This window comes from Artemia franciscana, chromosome 17 (assembly GCF_032884065.1).
Source record: "Artemia franciscana chromosome 17, ASM3288406v1, whole genome shotgun sequence".
NCBI lineage: Eukaryota > Metazoa > Arthropoda > Branchiopoda > Anostraca > Artemiidae > Artemia > Artemia franciscana.
Window position 1 is genome coordinate 21611451 of NC_088879.1, and position 12591 is coordinate 21624041.

General features: G+C 35.9%; 1 protein-coding gene across 5 annotated transcripts in view; it reads right to left on the reverse strand.

Annotated features, from left to right (window-relative positions):
- LOC136037996 (TELO2-interacting protein 1 homolog) overlaps positions 1-12591 on the reverse strand; it is a 128299-nt gene that overhangs the window by 73719 nt on the left and 41989 nt on the right. The gene's annotated exons all lie outside the window — the stretch shown is intronic.

Consider the following 12591-nt stretch of genomic DNA (forward strand, 5'->3'; position numbering starts at 1 on the left):
TTGAAAATAGTCTGATTATAATATAATATAACAGGGATATACCCCACAGAAATCCCCCCCACCTATCCTCCCATTGGATAATGTCGGATGTTCATTAGGAAAAGGATTGAAAGTTTTATTTACCTGTTTAAGTCAGAGATAACAAGATAGCGTCGCGCATAGAAATGAAACATAAGCTTTTAATGCGTTATTTTTTCCAGAAGCACTATGTGGAAGGGTTGGTCGTGTAAACTTTGAAGGTGGTTCGTTTCATTGCAAATCAAAATTTACAGCACCCTTTTAAGACTAAAAATGGATCAGGGGGTAACCACAATCCCCCCACGCCTATTTTTCCCCAAAAGGCCGAAAACTATGCCTTCGGGGTTGACCAATCCCCTCAGCTGACCCGAGGGAGGACTATGAAATAATAGAATTATTTCGTAGAAAATGGTAGAAGCAATGTCTATTGATGAAACTGGATCTCAACTATAGCTCCAGTACGCATATGCGGCGTAAATTCTAAAAGACAGACTCGTTGAAGAAAACTGAAGATAATTTTTATGCATCAGTTTTGAGGGTAGGGATGCACTAGCGAATATTAAATTTGAAATGGATGGGTAATTTTGAGAAACACCATGAGGAAAAAAGTGGAACCCCTCCATTCAAAAGTCTTATCTTAAGTAATGCAGAATAAAGACAAGTAATACCTTAAGTAATGCAGACATCTATTAAAAATTGTGTGGAGTTACCATAAAACCCCTGAAAACAATCCAAATCATTTAGGACCACTCAAGAACAGCGAAGCTGACTAAATCGAAAGGGGGAGGGTTTAATCTAGCAACGTCAAGGGTGTTCTGTACAAAAAAAACTTACAAGTACTAAAGTAAAACGAAAACTAAACCTGATTGCTTGAATTGGTTAAGCGAAAGACCTTAAAATTACCATAAATCGGAGATTCAATTTTAAATAAGAGAAATATCAATACGCAGTTATGCAGCTATGGGTAGTAGCAGATGACCAATTTGAAAAAAGATGAAGGTTATAAAATCAGCTAATAACATATTGCACCAAACAGCTTAAGAAGATCTGGTCTTTCTTTGAAGACACTGCTGTCTTGTAGAATCAATCCTCAACATACCCTGGAAGCTTTAACTTTATATCTTCAGCCTTTCCTTCAACGTTGTTGATACACTTTTTTGATTCCCAGCATGCATATAGTACACTTTATCTCTTTCGAAGTCCCTCAAAACATTTCCTTAAAGTTCCATCATAATAATCTTACACTTTTTAGAACTCCAGGATCAAAAATACCCCCCTTTTCCACAATAGAAAATGTAAACAATGGGCATGGGCAACTTGCATAACTTACAGCCCTTATCCCGGTGGTTGTGAAGTTTATTTCAGCCACGGAAATATAGTTATTTGACTTTTGGACTAGTTTGAACAAAAATACTATCTCAGACCTTTGTTCAGGTATCTTTGGGGGAAAAGGAATGGGAGAGAGCCCTTCGATGAGAAAAATATATCGAAAAAAGTCCAAAAAATTCAAAAGTCCGACCAGCCACAACTATTGTTTTTTATATTAACGAAGGTCCTTTTACACAAAGGGCAAAAAATCACTCTTTGAACTATTAATTATAACCGTATTACACACTAAAAGAATTATAATTAAATTTCAATAATTAAAATTATTAAATAAAAAAATTATCTATTTGGAACCAGAAGTAAATTTCCTTGCACCGCCCGGGATTGAACCTTATACCTTCAAATAGTAGGCACAGTCGCTTCCACTAGGCCAGCACAAGGTAACAATATATATTTTTTTCACGTACGATGTTAATTGGACGAACTATAATTTTCTATCAATAATCACTTCATGGTGTCGTTTCAGTCCAAGGCTTCACTTTTATGCATGGATATTAAATAATATAGCGTAAAGAGCGGGGCGTTGAGGAGGAAAAACTCCTTTCATATACAGAGTAATTTCTGTTCGTATTAAGTTTTAATGTCGCTCCTTACTTTCATTCAAAGAAACTTTTTTTTTTGTTTAATTTCTGGACGTTATTGAATTAATGCATGTTTTGATCTTGGCTCTCCGCACATAAGTAATTAAAATGAAATTTGCATATTAATTTTTTTTTACCAAAAGGCTTTTTCATACTTTTAATCGGAAGATTTTGAGAAAAAAGGAGCGAGGGAGGAGGCCTAGTTGCCCTCCAATTTTTAGATTACTTAAAAAGGCAACTATAACTTTTAATTTTTTACGAACGTTTTCATAAGTAAAAAATATACTTAACTTACGAATTAACTTACGTAGCGAACTTCTGTATTCGTATATTTTTATTGCGTGTATGAGGGGGCTCACCCCTCGTCGATACCTCGCTCTTTACACCAAAGCTTAGATTTTGTCCCAATTCCTTAAGATTGACCCCTGAATCATAAAAGCCGTAGAACAATTATTTGTAATTACTAAAAATACTTTAGCGTAAAGAGCGAGGTATTACGAGGAGGTAAACCCCTCATATGGTTTATAATGTCTGTTGGTTTTCAGTTTTAATGCTACTCCTGACTTTCAGTAGAAAAAACCTTTCATATTTATTTTTTCATTGTTTTTTTTTTTTAAATAGTGCTAGAAAATCCTGCGCCCCCTCCTTTTAAAGTCTCTTCCCCCATGAGAAATTCCTCCATGGAAAGATCCTCCCACGTAACCCCTCCCCTCAACTCCCCCAAACCAAAAAAATCCCTCTGAAAACGTCTGTACACTTCCCAGTAACCATTACTATATGTAAACACAGGTCAAAGTTTGTAACTTGCAGCCCCTCCTACGGGGACTATGGGGGAGTAAGTCGTCCCCAAAGACATAGTTATTAGGTTTTTCGACTATGGTAAATAAAATGGCTATCTCAGAATTTTGATCCGGTGACTTTGGGGAAAAAATGAGCGGGGGAGGGGGCCTAGGTGCCCTCCAATTTGTTTGGTTACTTTAAAAGGGCACTGGAACTTTTAATTTCCGTTAGAATGAGCCCTTTCGTGACGTTCTAGGACCACTGAGGCGATACGATCACCCTGGAAAAAAATAAACACGCATTCGTGATTTGTCTTCTGGCAAAAAATGCGAAATTCCACATTTTTATAGATAGGAGCTTGGAACTTGTACAGAAGGGTTCTCTGATACGCTGAATCTGATGGTGTGATTTTTGTTAAGATCGTATGACTTTTAGGGGGTATTTCCCCCTATTTTCAAAAATAAGGCAAATTTTATCAAGCTCGTAACTTTAGATTGGTAAGACTAATCTTGATGAAACTCATATATATTTAAAATCATTAAAATGCGATTCTTTTGATGTAACTATTGGTATCAAAATTCCATTTTTTAGAATTTCGGTTACTATTGAGCCGGGTCGCTCCTTACTACAGTTCGTTATCACGAACTGTTTGAACGAGGTGGTTTCTACAGCATTGTTGTTTTACTTTACTTCCTATTTTTATCTAGTAACCGCCTTTGTTCATCATAACCGCCTTTGTTCATAATAAAAATTTAAAATAAAGGCCAAACTTTTTTAGAAATATCTGAACTTTAATAAAGGTTAGTATAAGTATACACTTAAAACTAACTAGATGAGTTGAAAAATTCCTTCAAAGGTCGGAGTAATCATTTAGATTATCAAAAAATTGCTTATAAAAAGGCAAACAATTATGTGTTTTCTTTTTTTATTTGACTAGCCGTTATAGATGGTATCTGAACTCTCAGTTTAAATCAGCGAAATGGAATCAATTATTCTTTTCAAACATTTACTAATGAAATGTTGAAAAAAAAGTGGAAACTCATACCACTCCAGTTAACCACAGGAACGGAATGCAACTACAATGTAACTTTAGAATTTTTCACCTTTTCAATACCAACCAGTCACAAAATATAGTCGTGTTTTCAAACAGTTCGTGGTAACGAACTGTAGTAAGGAGCGACCCGGCTCAATAGTAACCAAAACTCTAAAAAATTGAATTTTGATATCAATAGCTACATCAAAAGAATCGCATTTTAATGCTGATTTTAAATATATAAGTTTCATCAAGTTTAGTCTTACCCATCAAAAGTTATGAGCCTGAGAAAATTTGCCTTATTTAAGAAAATAGGGAGAAACACCCCCTAAATTTCGTAGGATCTTAACGAAAATGACACCATCAGATTCAGCGTATCAGAGAACCCTACTATAGAAGTTTCAAGCTTCTATCTACAAAAATGTGGAATTTTGTATTTTTTGCCAGAAGACAAATCACGGGTGCGTGTTTATTTGTTTTTTTTTTTGTTTTTTTTTTTTTTTCTTTTCCCCAGGGGTCATCGTATGGACCAAGTGGTCCTAGAATGTCGCAAGAGGGCTCATTCTAACGGAAATGAAAAGTTCTAGTGCCCTTTTTAAGTGGCCAAAAAAATTGGAGGGCATCTAGGCCCCCTCCCACGCTCATTTTTTTCCCAAAGTCAACGGATCAAAATTTTGAGATAGCCATTTTGTTCAGCATAGTCGAAAACCATAAAAACTATGTCTTTGGGGATGACTTACTCCCCCACAATCCCTGGGGGAGGGGCTGCAAGTTACAAACTTTGACCAGTGTTTACATATAGTAATGGTTATTGGGAAGTGTACGGACGTTTTCAGGGGGATTTTATTTTGTTTGGGGGTGGGGATGAGAAGAGGGGGCTATGTTGGAGGATCTTTCCTTGGAGTAATCTGTCATGGGGGAAGAAGAATTCAATGAAAAGGGCGCAGGGTTCTCTAGCATTACTATAAGAAAACAATGAAAAATAAACATGAAAACGTTTTTTCAAATGAAAGGAAGAAGTAGCATTGAAAATTAAAACGAACAGAGATAATTACGCATATGAGGGGTTCTAAAAATACTTTAGCATAAAGAGCGAGGTATTTAGGAGGAGATAAATACCTTGCTCTTTATGCTAAAGTATTTTTAATAATTTCAACTATTTATTCTACGGCCTTTCTGATTCAGGGGTCATTCTTAAAGAATTGGGACAAAACTTACGATTTAGTGTAAAGAGCGAGGTATTAACGAGGGTACAAACCCCCTCGTATACATAATAAAAATATAAGGTATGAAAGTTTGTTACGTAAGTTAATTCTTAAGTTACGTGTATTTTTTACTAATAAAAACGTTCATTAAAAATTAAAAGTTCTAGTTGCCTTTTTAAGTAACCGAAAAATTGGAGGGCAACTAGGCCTCCTTCTCCACCCCTTATTTCTCAAAATCGTCTGATCAAAACTAAGAGAAAGCCATTTAGCCAAAAAAAAAGAATTAATATACAAGTTTCATTTTAATAATTTATGTGCGGAGAGCCAAAACCAAACATGCATTAATTCAAAAACGTTCAGAAATTAAATAAAAAAAAAAATAATTTTTTTAGCTGAAAGTAAGGAGCGACATTAAAACTTAAAACGAACAGAAATTACTCCGTATATGAAATGGGTTGTCCCCTCCGCAATCCCTCGCTCTTTACGCTGAAGTTTGACTCTGCCACAATTTTACTTTTTCAAACAATTAAAAGCTTTAGCGTAAAGAGCGATGGATTGCGGAGGGGACAACCCATTTCATATACGGAGTAATTTCTGTTCGTTTTAAGTTTTAATGTCGCTCCTTACTTTCAGCTAAAAAAATTATTTTTTTTTTATTTAATTATGTGTAAGGGCTGCATATATTTGTCCATAAAATTGTCTATACAGCTATATATACTGCTGAAGATTTTCATACTTATTTTGGTACATGCCATCCTATCATATTTCAACGATTTATTGTCTATAAATTCGAAATTTTTTCAGTACAATTCTCTTGCTTAGTGCTAAATCTGGGCCAAACATAATTTTTTATTTTTGAGCTCAACAGACATATCGTCAGTCGGGTATCAAAAGGTCGTATCTCCATAATTTTAAATTTTCAGAAGAGCAAAGAAAAACCTCCAAATATTTTTATTTCCCCTCCGATAACCATAAAGAAAATATAACAGTTGAACACAAGGATTAAGTCTTTTAATCGTCAGCGAAACAAAAATTTTATATTTGTTTCACTGTCGATTAAAAGGTTTCATCTCTATTTTGAACTGTTATATTTTGATCATGGAAAGGCAGTGTAGTCTTCGAAGTTATCTACGTCAATAACCGTAAAACAAAAACGGATTGATTTACATATCGATCTGCTTTAGTTTCCCGGTTATCGGAGGAGAAATATAAAAGTTATGAGGTTTTTCTTTGCTTTTCTGAAAACTGGCAGTTCTAGAGATACGATTTTTGATACCTAATTGACGATATGGAGATTTAAACTATTGAATTGAACATCTGAAAATTTCGAGATTAAAAACAAAACATAATTAAAAATCTACCACAGCTTGAAACCTTGAGAATTTAAACCACCCATTATACTAGAATACAAAAATATATCAAGTACAAAAATAACAAAATCATAATTGTTTGTTTCTTTAAGGAGTATTTCGACTCATATACTTAGTTTGAAGCGCATACCTGCATACTTCCTTATTATAGTTCATCATTTTCTGACGATTTTGGTTTTTATTCGAACATTTTAAGAAGAATAGAAGAAGAAATACTAACGAAGAACTCTAAGCTGACACGACTCTTGCTGACAGGACTCTTGATTATAAGCGTTCACCGAAATATCGAGGTAGACATCGACCGTGTAATAAATGGATATGGCGGGCGTAGAAATGAAAAATAGCCTTTTTCTTATAAAACTTTGAATTCTGTAATTTAAGCAAAATATAACCAACTTTAAAAATTGGAAAGATACACTCGATTGTTATGAAAATTGAAATTTTGAATTGTAAATTTTTGAGATTTTGTTAAAGTTGGCACTGTTTATTAAAACATTACTTTTGAAAAAAATAGTGATTAGTTAATGTGTTATTGCCTATATTTAAAGCCCTCGTTTAAATGTCTCTGTGTTTTTGTCTCTTTGTTCTTTGTCTCATTTTACAGCCCTAAACGAGCTAGTACTTAATGTTTAATCTTTTACGACTACACGATTATATCTTGATCTTAGTTTCCTACTCTTCATTACCATCATAATTACTAAGCAATGTCATACAGTTAGGCGACCAACAAAATGGTGTGACCTCTACAAATAGTCATATTGAATGATTCAGAAAATATTAAATATCATATTTTTCTTTTGTAGATGGTAAACAGTTTTTTATTTTATTTTTATTCCAGGTTCGTTTTTATTTTTTACTATTTTTTGTTACAATATTTTTAAATCTTTATAACTTGCAAAATTATCAAAACTTTAATCCTCACCAGATTTTAGATTACATGTACGACCATGTCAACTACCTACCTATGACGTATAATTATTGAGGTTCCCTTTAAATTGCTGATATTTCTTTCTTCACAGGTTCATCGGAGCAATCTATTATGTGCCCTCCCCCCAAAAAAAAATTATGGATCCGCCCCTTATTTGAATTTTGTTGCCTGGCTACCAAATATTACTAATAGTGGCAAAATAAGCCGAAAGTTTACAGGTCATTTGATAATTCTAGGGGTGAGGGTGACTAGCAGCCTAAGTGGGCTCTAGGCCTGGGGTCTCCCTAAAATATTAAGATTTAATGACTGATTAATATGCCTTATTAACTGATTACAGTAAATGACCAAGTTAAAAAGAAAAGGAGCAAAAATTAACATGAAAAGGATTGACAATTCCATACCTTCTCAGGACCAGAACATAATTTTCACTTTACTGAATAAACAAGAGCTAAGAGCTCATATGGCACTTGTGACGAGGCATGAAGAGCTAAGAGCCAAGAGATCATATGGTATGAGCTTTAACAAAATTCTATGAATCAATAGATTGATTTAAAAGGAAAATAAGAGGCTTAATGCCGGCCAGGATTTAAAATAAGAGCTCTGAGTCACGATGTCCTTCTAAATATCAAAATTCATTAAGATACGATCACCCACTCGTATGTTGTAAATACCTATTTTTTCTAATTTTTCCTCTCCCTTTAGCCCCCCAGATGGTCGAATCTGGGAAAACGACTTTATAAAGTCGATTTGTGGAGCTCCCTGACACGCCTACAAATTTTCATCGTCCTAGCAGAGCAAGATTCGATTATCCACTCGTAAGTTATAAATACCTAATTTTTTTGTAAAATTTCCTCTCCCTTTAGCCCACCCCCAGATGGTCGAATTTGGAAAAACGACTTTATCAAGTCAATTTGTGCAGCTCCCTGACACGCCTACCAATTTTCATCGTCCTAGCACGTCCAGAAGCACCAAACTCGCCAAATCACTTAACCCCTCCCCCCAACTCTCCCAAAGAAAGCAAATCCAGTACGGTTACGTCAATCACGTAACAAGGACATTTGCTTATTCTATCTACCAAGCTTCATCCCGATTCCTCCACTCCAAGCATTTTCCAAGATTTGCCACTCCAAATCCCCCCAATGTCAAAAGATCTGGTCGGGATTTCAAATAAGAGCTATGAGACATGAATTCCATCTAAATATCAAATTTCATTAAGATCCTATCACCTATTCGAAGATAAAAATACCCCAATTTTCACGTTTTCCAAGAATTCTGGTTTCCCCCTCCAATCCCCCCAATGTCACAGGATCTGGTCGAAAATTAAAAATTAGAGCTATAAAGCACAAGATCCTTCTAAATATCAAATTTCATTAAGATCTGGTCAACCTTTCGTAAGTTACAAATACCTCAATTTTCAAATTACCCCCCCCCCCAACTCCACCAAAGAGAGCAGATCCGGTCCAGTTATGTCAGTCACGTATCTTAGACTGGTTTTTATTCTTCCCATCCAGTTTCATCCTGATCTCACCGCTTTAAGTGTTTTCAAAGATTTCCGGTACCCCCAACTGGCCCCCCTCCATTACGCTAAATCCGGTTGAGATTTAAAATAAGAGATCTGAGTTACGAGGTCCTTCTAAATATGAAATTTCATTAAGATCCGATAACTCCTTCGTAAGTTTAAAACACATCATTTTTTCTAATTTTTCAGAATTAACCCCTCCCCCAATAGAGCGGATCCGTTCCAATTATGTAAATCACGTATCTAAGACTTTTGCTTATTTTTCCCACCAAGTTTCATACCGATCCCTCCAATCTAAGTGTTTTCCATCATTTTAGGTTCCCCCACCCCAAACTCCCCCCAATGTCACCAGATCCGGTCGCAACTTAAAATAAGAGCTTTGAGACACGATATCCTTCTAAATGTCAAATTTCATTGAGATCCGATCACCCGTTCATAAGTTAAAAATACTTCTTCCCAGAAGTTTTTATTCTTCCCATCCAGTTTCATCCTGATCTCACCGCTTTAAGTATTTTCTAAGATTTCCCGTTCCCCTCAACTTCCCCCCCCCCGAATTACGCTGGATCCAGTTGAGATTTAAAATAAGTAATCTGAGTTACGATGTCCTTCTAAATATCAAATTTCACTGAGATCCGATCACCCGTTCGTAAGCTAAAAATACCTCATTTTTTTAATTTTCAGAATTACCCCCACACCCAACTACCCGAAAGAGGGCGTATCCGTTCCGGTTATGTCAATCATGTATCTAGGAACTATGCTTATTTTCTCACCACGTTTCATCCCGATCCCTCCACTCTAAGTGTTTTCCAAGATTTTAGGTTTTCCCCTCCCAACTCCCCCCCCCAATATCACCAGATCCGGTCGGGATTTGAAACAACAGCTCTGAGACACGATATCTTTCCAAACATCATATTTCATTAAGATCTGATCAACCGTTCGAAAGTTAACAATACTTCAATTTTCTATTTTTCCAAATTAACGGGCCCCCCACTTCCCCCCCCCCAGATGGTCAAATCGGGAAAAACGACTATTTCTAATTTAATCTGGCCCGGTTCCCGATACGCCTGCCAAATTTCATCGTCCTAGCTTACCTGGATGTGCCTAAAGTAGCGAAACCGGAACCGATGGACTGACTGACAGACCGACCGACAGAATTTGTGATTGCTATATGTCACTTGGTTAATACCAAGTGCCATAAAAATGGCCGTGGATTGTCAGTTGGATACTGATATTTATTCCTTATAATCTTAATAATTTTTATTTACTTGAGTCGTGAAGAGATTTCTTATGTATTTTGTGTTCAGTTAAGTGCAAATTATGTTCTAGTCTTGAGAAGCATGGGGATTGTTAAGCCTATTTATGTCAATTTGTGCTCTTTTTTTTAGTTTGACTCGGTTATGTATTGTAACTTCTGTTTGTTTTGGGTTTCAATTATTTATTGATGTAGATTTCTGGTCGTTTTATGCTTAGAGTATTATTTGACTTAAAAAAAAGCAAACAGTCCCCCTCCCACACCCTTTGTACCAGTAGTCTCCCAAAGACTTCTGATTAAAATTTTAGAATAGCCATTTTGTTCAAAATAGTGAATAAGTCAAATAACTATGATTCCAGGATGAAAAAAAAAACCACAGACTCTAGGGCAAGCATTGCACGTTATATAAGCTGCCGATTGTTTACATATAAAATTGATTAATTGGGCAAGAGGGCATGTTTGATCCTGAGTCGCCAATAAAGCTCATGGCATAAGGTAAAACCTTTAGAAAATGTTAATGAAGGTGTCAAAAAAATCAAAATACACTATATACAGGAGGGCTGTCAAAAGGGTACAATAGCAATATTGAAGGATTGGCCATGTTCAGAACTAAGTTGAAAAAGGAGCAGAAGGTGCCCCCCTTCTCTTATCCTTTTAGATACTCTCCCAATATACTGATAAAAATCAAAAATCCATGTTATTCAAAGTGATTCCAAGATCTAGTAGTTATGCCTCTGGGGATACCATGCCCCCACAACCCCTAACGAAGGATGGTAAATCAACCAATTAACCCACTCTCAGTGCGGGATTGATCATTGAGAAAAGGGATAACGCTTAATCCTGGGTGTGTTTGAAAAAACTGAGGCTTTTGAGGTAAAATATCAGGAAATTTTGGAGGATATGTTGAACTAAATGAAAAGACACTATCTGCATCTTACTATCAGTCATTATCCAGTTTTGAGCTTTATAATCTAGATTGTTTGTTTCACCATTATGTCAAGGTAAAAAAAAAACACATGCCCAGAGTCCAGACATCGTGCCACTAGTGCAACGGTGCAGTGCAGTCGGTTTCAACAGTGGTTTCATCCAAAGTGCGCAGGTACTTTGGATGTACCTGATTGAGGAAAGAAAACAATGTGGTGATTGGTTATGTCTTAAACTGCCAATATCTCTCTTCTCTGAATGATGATCCTGAACCACCTTCAACACCACTTTCTCTACTCCCTGGCTCTAAACACGCAGTACACCCAAGTCTATCACAAAATCAACAACCGAAAAATCAGTTTAAAAAAAAAAACAAGCTTCCCAAGTCCCCCTTTGTTTTGACTGTGTTAAATATATCAAACAACTTGATGATCTCCCAGTTAAATACAATTCATAGTTAGAAAATAATTTAAACCATGAAGTAGCCATAGAAGGTTTGAAAAAAAAAAACATTTTTAAATGATCAAAAAAAAGGCAACGATATACTTAATGAACGTGATCTGGAAACTAAAAAACTAAGTGAAGACATCAACTCCCATAATTCCCATTGCCTTGTTATGGAAGATAGACTTTTAACTCTATAAAACAATCCAAGTGACCTTAAAATCAAAAATCACCAAATTACAAGAGGAATTTTAAAAGAAGGAAGCAATTATTACTACACTAGGTCATCGACTATCAAAGTTCGGTAACTCCATCGCTAACTACAAAATACCACAAGAGAGTTTACAAATATCTACTTGTAGCATGGCTGTGGATTAAGCTCTCGAGTTCATGAATGGTTCAGTGACTTCCGGTTTGTAGCAGAAATTGCTACAAACCGGTTTCACAAGTTAGCTTTCTTCAAGTTTCACAGGCAATGCAATTTTTTAGATATTTGTCGTCATTTTATTTCGGGAATCTTTGTGTCTGATAAGTGTATTTTTAATCATATTGACCTTTGTTCTGTTTTACCTTGTATTGATAAGTCGTGTCGTATAATTTTGCTCATGTATCATCGAGGGTGGAGGGTAGGTTTAAAATCCAACCTTTTTCAGGGGGGTGCCGAAAGAATTTACGACCCACCCTCCCCTAGCTCGTGTTCCATTCGACCTAACTTGCCTTACCATCCCCTCCCCCTATAAAGAACACTACCAATTTGACTTCTTTCCGAATCACCAGAATATCTTTCCCCATCCCTTACACTTTATCTTCCCTGGCTACCCTACCAGTATGACTCTGGTTTGAGAGTTCCTACATACGAAAACTGTCCTGTAATAAATTGTCCGCCATAAAAATTATCTGCTATCTCAAACCCCAGTTAAAGCTTCACTTTCAAAGTCCAACCATAGACCAGTTAAAGCTTCACTGATTACCCATGAATATTCTGATAAATGATATAGTGAATTAACCTGAGAGAGAACCTCCAACAGATTGAACCCAACCCACCGTGAATTAGCATGAGAGGGTTGACTCTAGTTCAGCATTGTCGAGTGATAGCCATGAGAGAAAAATTTTCAATAAAGTCAACCCGTAGTCAACCTGCGTGTGTTCCC